Source organism: Pygoscelis adeliae, unplaced genomic scaffold (genome assembly GCF_000699105.1).
Source record: "Pygoscelis adeliae isolate BGI_AS28 unplaced genomic scaffold, ASM69910v1 Scaffold410, whole genome shotgun sequence".
Lineage (NCBI taxonomy): Eukaryota > Metazoa > Chordata > Aves > Sphenisciformes > Spheniscidae > Pygoscelis > Pygoscelis adeliae.
The window spans coordinates 2,551,348-2,559,452 of NW_008823913.1; the positions used below are offsets into that span (position 1 = coordinate 2,551,348).

An 8,105-nucleotide genomic window follows, 5' to 3' on the forward strand; every position below is an offset into this window, starting at 1 on the left:
ATATCGTAGGTGTAGTCATGAAGATAATAGCACTTTTCTGGTTCGGGGCTCATTGTTTTGTTTTTTGTTTTGGGGGATTTCTTTTGAACTGTGAATCTAACATTTTTAAAGGCTTTTTGAAAAATGTTTAGGTTTTCTTTATTATTTCCACAGAAAGTGCAGGAATGTTGAGTGGGCTTATTGGATTTCAATGAAGGGAGAAAATGCAGAACAAAAACTATTAAACGCTGGTCAAATGAACTGGAGAGTGGATAACAAAATTGATGCAAGCTGTATAATCTGCTTTTAGAGTAAGCTATATCAATCACAGTGCTATATTATCATTATAATCTGGTGTATAATACTTCTGCCTTTTGAATTCTGTAATGGCTCTGTTTTTATTTCCACATATTGAAAAGCAGTTTATTGAAGGTTTCGGTGTTCCTGGTTCAGAAATCTATGCTGAGAAATGGAGTTGGCTGGCTTTTTATTTTCTTGTTCTCAGAGATTGCAGTAAGGAGCTTTCACATTTTAAATGTACCAGTGTTGCATTGATGATGATTAACAATTTCTTTTGCCATAGCTGTTTAACGCATTGGAAGAAAATAGGAGCTTTTTTTGTAGGATGTCTTATTTTGAACACGCTATAAATTTTAGATGGGTCTGTCACTTATATTTGATGGCAAATTTGTCACTATTGGATCCATGTTTGCTTTGGGCTATAGATCCTGATGAAAAATGCCACAAGGGAACTGGTTTGGCGTTTTTTAAATCATCATCATCATGATTTCTGTGTTCCTTTGGTTTTGTTTTGAGATTACATATTTCATTTGGTGTGAAAATCATCCATGTGCAACGGCTCTCCTCTAAGATGCCAAGGCCTGCTTTGTGTAAGGGGGAATTTTTACCTCATGAGAACATGCTCTGCCTATATGGTATCTGGTAATGCCGTGAACTAAATGACTTCAGATCACTGATTTTCTCCAGGCATTGGTCAAGGGAGGGCAGCAGATGAGAATAGGAAGCAAATGTCTCACTAGTAGCATCAGAGGACTTTTGCTGATTTTATTTGGTTGCCACCGTTCTTTGATCGCCACATTTAGTTTTAAACAAGCTCCTAAAAACGGTGTGACTGGAAAGCACATTTTTGAATCTAGCAAACATCATTTGCAGTTTTCAGTGCCTGCCGTTTCCTTTGTAATTAAAAAGGGGAAATATCCAACAACCTCACCTCCCCCAAAATATTACTGTAATAGTAAACATCTAAAATTTTTGTAAAAAAAAATTTAAAAACTTTAAAAAAAAGTACCAAGAGCTTTGTATCTTCTTGAGTATATTAAAAATTTGACATGAATACATATATATAAATAAAAAAAATCTCTATATCTATATATATATATTGTTGCGCAGAGGATAGGTTAACAAAACCATGTAAAGTAGTTTGCAGGAGAGGGAAGCATTTGTTGATTCAGGGAAAAAGACTGATGCCAGAAGCTGTCAGTGATTTGGATGATACATGTGCTCCTTCGCGCCCTCCCTTTTTGACCCTCATCTTCCACATACATTGCAGTGGTCACTTCTGGATCCTGGGGAAGGTGAAGTTGCTTGGAGCAAATTAAGATAGCGAAGATTTGTTTTTCCACCTGCATGAGTCCTATTGGGCCAAAGATGCTCAGCGGATCAAGGGAAGCAAAGAGATACATCTGTGATTATCTGCATTTGTGTCAGGGCAGTGTCTCTCTATGTGTAGACATAAAGTGTGGCAATGAAACCAGATACATAGTCTGACTGTATATTCTATCAATGGTGCTCTTTTCATACTTGTTCTGCCAATATGCGGAGACCCTTTTAACCAAGCTACACAGAAGAGTTTTATATCACTTTTGGTTATGTACTTGGTGTATTCTTTTTGTATATGAAAGGATTTTTTTAAAAACGTTCAGTAATTAGCAATGGAACCTGCTTTGTAGCTGATTAGAACAGTGTAAGAAAAGGGCCGTGCTGTCAGTCTGTCCCTGATCTTCTTCAAATCTTATATTTACCAAAGGAGTCTGAGCAGAAGTTCACTTAAAATAAAGACCTGACTGTTGAAAGGAGTCTCTGCTAAGACTTTGTGATTTAGTTATTGTACAGATATTTCAAAGCCAGCAAGAGGTTAACAGAGAAAACTGCAGGAGGGGGGAAGTGACATGGGGCCAATTATGTCCATGACCTCCTATCCCAGATACCCCAAGGCTCTCAGTGGGGCGCTACAGGGACACTCAAAATCTGGATTGGAATCTACTTTGGTCTCTATCATTAGTGGGCTAAAAACACCGAGGAGTGTTTGAGAAGCAAATTCAGACCCTATCCCACTTTCCCCAAAAAATCCTTTTTGTATTTACACTGCATCCTGTGATAAGCAAACCTCCCTGTTGGGTTAGATGGCGTTGGCTGCCCAGGGTCGTTGTAGCAAACTGTTTCTTGTTTTCCTGGGGGTAAGCGTTCATGACAGCCAGCATAGTTGTGAGGTGGCAACATGGTTTATTGCTGCAGAAGAGCAAAGGATGGTATATCAAGAAGTCAAATACCAAGTCCATGGGCCAAGACTTCCCCTGGGAATCACGTGTCTAACACCTCCCCTTCCCATGCCTTACAATAACGACAAATTCCCAAGTATGTAGCAATAACCCATCATTTACATTACTGTGGTTTTTTTCTTCTCACCGAGCTGTTGTTTGGATATTGAGGAAGGAAAATGGATTGGGGGGTGACTTGCATGTGAGACTATCACCTTGTATTATCAGCCCACCAGCTGAAACCCAAAGCAGGATACTCTGAACCAGGTCTGGTGATTTAATGTCCTTTTTATCTATGGCCACAAGCTCGCTGGTGGGATGTGTGCCCACACCTGCCCTTACCTCTCCCCTTTTGGTGCAAGTGTGACTGGCTGTTTGAGCTGTTCTGGGATGTGGGTGGATGAACCCGTAATTGTATTTTGGCAGCAGGGACTGTATGTAAAGAAGGGAAAGCGGCAGTGTGTGTGACTAAAGCTGCAGTAGGGTCTAGAGTCTCCTGCTAAAAGGCAGGCAGTGCTTTTTAGGGCTCAGGTATGTGACCTCCTCTTTTCCTGTTGGCTCCACTGTGAAAACTGGAGGGAATCTGCCTGCAAAGGGCTGGGGTAGAAGAGATTTCTACCTGCAGAAATTCTAGTGGGAGGGATGGTTGTGGAAGGAAGTGATGGTGTTGCAAGGCTCCTGCTAAAGACAAGGAGGAAATTTGATGGCCCAGTGAGGGCTGAGATAACACAGGGGAGAGGGAGACTTCTGGTGGCATGTAGTTACTGCAGAACTTTCTTCCCAGGGAGGTGGCTTGCGCATCTCCCAAGCATCTTCACTAAGCTGTGGAGGTTTTAAAAAAAACACTGTGTGTCAAGACCCCCCTGGAGAGGCATCGTTTGGTTGTTGAGTGTGTGAGCAATGGTACTTGTGCTTACAGCTTCCCAGGTTAGTCGGTCTGTCTGCAGAACCCGGGGAGGAGAGTGGAAGGGCAAGGCTTCAGGATATCTTGTTTCTGTCTTGGAGTTAAGTAGCAATTTAGCCATAAGTGTAACTTGACAACTCAAGATGTGTTGCCAGCTTGAAATGCTCCCCAGAGAACAGCTTGGGCAGCCACAGGTCCTGATCTTTGGCGTCTTCTGGGCAAAACACCTGCCTATCCTAGTTCTACTCCTGTGCACTCGGACATGCCGATTCTGAACGCATCTGTATCAGGAAAGCAAATCTTGTCTCTGTTGCCAAGGCCTCACAGAAGGGACTGACCTGGGGACTAGGAACTGACTTGCTCTAAGTGACACATCAAGAAAGCAGGGGGTGGCATGTTTGTTACAGCAGATTAGTAAGTTCTTGCCAGCTCTGAGGAGTAGTTTTTCAGTAATGCTTTCTAGCATGCAAGGCTTATGCTAGGCAAAGCAGTTTTCACTCCTAGAGCAGTTCCATGAGATTGAAGGTGGTGAGTTACCTTCTGTTACTTGCCTTAAAGTTGAGTGTGTAGGCTCAGCTACCTGTGAGAGAGGCGCACACGTTAAACCCTTTGAGTAAGCAAAGCTTCAGAAGCCAAATGGGCACGTGAGAGTGGTTATAGCCCCTTCTGCTGTCCGACTGCCCACTCAGTGAAAAGTACGGTGTGCCAAGAACTTCAGCCAGCATTTTTGTGCTGTTGGGGTGGAGTCGTGCTCTCACAGTTTTTGAAGGTGTTTATATAGGCATAGTTTCTTGCAAAATTTCTTTGTTTTGATTCCCCTAAATTCTGGTGTTTCCTTATCTTTGACAGAAATTCACTGATTTATTGGTACAGTAACTAATCTAGTGCATTTAAGGGGAAGGTATTATGAACTTTTTTTTTTCCTGTCTTAAGTTTTACATCAGGGGTAGGATGTTCTGAAGTCCAAGGTGAGGAGGAAGATAGCGCAGATACTACAAGGCCTGCCAATCTGGTTCTTACTGTTCAGAAAAGCAAAATAACTAGACTAAGAAGCTTACTGGTAATTAGTAGCTAATGTGTTTGTAACTATCATGTGCCTTAAAATTTTCATGGTAGGAGAATTAAAAAAAAAAATCAACAATGTGTTTTCTGTAATACTGCTCAACATTCTCTCTGTAGTTTAGACTGGTGGGATTTTGCATTGTATTTACACTGTACTATAAACTGAAACACTTAGAATGGTTTGATTTTACAAGTATGGAGAGGAAAAAAAAAGGTGGATTATGCTTTTCATAGAACAAATGTTACCGTGACAGAATGTATTATTATTATTATTATAGGATCTTTCCATAATGCAGACAAGTAGAATGCTTGTTAGAAACCAGGTATGTAGGATAACAATTTGGTGTGTTTTCAATAAACCATGCCTGGAAAGAATACATGTGCCACTGGTTATCTTTTTGTTACGTCAGGTATCTCAAATATTCTTTGGCTTTGCAACAGCAGTTTTCTGTGGCAGGGGATTATTCAACCCTAGCTCAGGTCAGCACTCTGTGTTAGTAAAAGGTCAGTGGTAATGAGGGCAATAGGAATATCCTTTAAACTAGTATAGCTGAAAATTTGTGATTCATTGCCATATGCTGGAGTTGTAGCACAAAGTCCTGTAAGGACCCTGGACTGTAGATCATGGGGTTTTTTCCTTCTTAATATACAAGCATATTTCTGTGGGAAAGACATCTGTGTCACTGTTCAGAGGGCTGCACGTTTGGGACCACAAGCCTAACATGCTGATGGCTTTTCCATTTGGGAAGTTAACCTTTCCCAATGTAGTTATAAAATCCATGTAACTCTACAAAGATTTCTCTTTTCTGAAATGTGTGTAAGAATAACAGAAAATCTTTAAGTTTATCATACCAATATATGAGGTTTGGTCAAGATGAGAAATTGTTATTTTGGGGATGTGCCAAATAATTTACATCTGTTGCTATGTGGGGGAGAAAAATCCCGATGCTGAAAAGTCAACCATGTATTTCAAGTAACAGCTAGTTAGATCTAGGAACAGCTGGACGGATCTTAATTCTCTTGAGGTCTGCCTCTCCCTGGCACATTCATCTGTGTCGGTAAGATCAGCAGGGAGACTGATGCACCTAAACACATCATACGTACCGCCATGCCTTCATGAACCATGACAAAACCCAGTAAATCTTGACATGAGTGCTCTGCAAGGTCTTACAGATAGAGCGGAGGTCAGTTTTCTGTGAGTGAAAGGTTGATGAATCATCGCCAGTAATGGAGTTTGCTAGATGTTAATGCCTGATTGTACCATTCACAGCAATAGAAGGTTCCATTTACTTCCGAATGCTTGCAAACAACACTTGGAAGGTCATCTTCAGCTTGCCTTCCCTTCTTATTTCAGATGTCCTGAGTGCATCCCCAGGAGTTTTGTAAAATCATCTCCAGGTTCTGTTCTTGCAGCTGGAGGATCTAGTTTCACAAGTGCTGTGGTAAGACGTGGGCTCCTGGGCTAGGTATCATCGGCGTTCTGCTGCAATGAGGAAGCTGATTTTTTTCTGTGTGGATGCACTAATATGGCAATGAATAGTAGATGCTGTAGGTAAGGTACTGAGATAGAACAAGTATGTTGTTTCTACGACTGACCTTTTATAGCTGCCAAAGTGATTTCATTTCCAGCTTATCACAGGTTGGGCAAATGGAAGCAGCGAGTCCTGCAGGTGAAAGGTTAACCTGGTCACAACGGGCAAGAAATATCACAGCCCTCACTTGTTTCAGGTTTCAGCAGTGTCTTGGGGGAATATTCTGTCCTCATGGGTCTTTTCCCCAGTGTCTTGCTGTGAAGGTCTCTGTGCAACTGAAGCACAGCAACGGCAGAATCTCATTCTGGTACAAGCTGACAAGAGGGGATTTTTTACAGTGGGAGGTTGTTCTATAATGGGACCATTAACTGAGCTGTAGAGACAGAGGCAAAGACTAAAACTCTTTTGCTACGTTTAGTGTGTGTGCACAGCAAACATAGCTAGCTGTTATTCATAAGAGACCTTATAATTGATTCCTAATTGATTGACTACTCAACCAAATAAGCATGCATCACCACCCTGGTGGTGTCACCTTTGGGGGGAGAGTTGGTCTCTCTCTTGCTGCTCTTGTAGGCGTTTCTGTACGTTCTCTTCACTGCATCTCATGTTTGACTCATTGCTCGAAATTCTTCAGTGGGGTGCTTTTCACTTCCTCGTACCAGTGGGAGGAAGCACTAGTGCCTGTACAAGCATATGATGACTGCTGTTTGCTCTGATGAGTAATTTCTGCTGTAAGGATTGCTACATGGGTGCTGTTATGCTCAATTTGGTATTAAATTAGGAAGCAAAAGGGACTAGTGCTGGGTTTGACTCCCTCATAAATCCTTTTCCTCTCTTGTACACCGATTTAAAGAATCCATTCAATATTTTGAAAGACAACATCATGTCCCTTTGGGGTAACAGAGCGGCTCTGACAGAAACCAGACCTCACTTTCACGTGTTGCCTGAATCACTAAGACAACCTACAGAGTAGCTGTCATTTGGAGAACAGATCTCAGTTACCAGTATTTGGTGGGATCAACTGTTTGTGACATGACTTGTGAGAGTTTGCTGAAAGCTGTGTGTTGTTTTAGGGGAGTTATTTCCACTGGGAGCTTTCTATCAGTGGGCAGTCTTCAAACACATGCTTCCAGATGCACAGTTCCATACCTGTTTTGTGCAAGAACAGGTTGTGTCTTCTAATTGCAACAGGCTGATGTCGCAGTAACACTCAGTAGGTTTTTAGAATATATTTGAATTAGAAGATCCATTGTCTACCTTTTGCTTCTCCCAGAATTCAAAGCATGGCTTTATTTTGAAAAGTAACTCTTCTCCCTGGGAGATTTCACATTTATGTGTCAGTGACTCCGGATCATGTTTGCTCAACTGACCAAAAGCCTCTTTCTAATTGTCAGTCCTGCAAACTGAGCCAGGCTTTTTCCTTTTCATCCCTTGCCACCAATAATTAAGAGCATTTCAGAAGCGTGGTCAAGTGGAAAAATTTTTCTTGCATATGGAATTCTGTAAATAATCTGATGATACGTACACTGTGTTTATTTTTACAATTTGCCATGTGGGAGATCCTTTCTAATGAATTAAAATACCTTTTTTATACTAAAAGGTGGCTGTTATATTTGCACATTATTACACATGCAGTATTCACTAATGCATCTTTTGAAATATCCATGCTAACTCTACAGGTTCTCTCCTTCCCTAATTTTCTTGACAGTCTCTCAGACGGTAATTTCGGCCATTAACTAGCAGTAGGAATGTATTTTTCTGATCCTCTCTTGTGAAATGCAGAACAGTCTACCTGTTTGTTCTTACGCATCCTTCAGCATGTATCTGAGACTTTGGTTTGTTTATCAGTACATGTTAAGTGCCCTGCTATGGCAGGAGCGTCTGTTTAGGTGCAAAGGTGTTTAGAAACAAAAGAGGGTTCTTTGGAGTCATGACCGTAGGCGTACAGAAAAAATTTCTGGTCAACTGTATGTATCCAGATTTTCCAGTGTGCTCTAGAAACTTGTGTGTGCCAGTAAATGGGCTTGAAGATTATTTTCTTTTGCAAATTTTGCAAAAATTGCTTGGAAT

The 8,105-nt window shown here is 41.2% G+C and overlaps 1 long non-coding RNA gene across 1 annotated transcript; it reads right to left on the bottom strand.

Moving 5' to 3' along the window:
* Positions 1-1,295: 1,295 nt before the first annotated feature.
* On the bottom strand, positions 1,296-5,024 carry LOC103912271. Its single transcript, XR_663362.1, has 2 exons — positions 2,387-5,024; positions 1,296-2,349 (listed from the first exon to the last, which is right to left on the bottom strand). It is a non-coding gene; the product is annotated as an uncharacterized LOC103912271 (long non-coding RNA).
* Between the last annotated feature and the right edge of the window lie 3,081 nt (positions 5,025-8,105).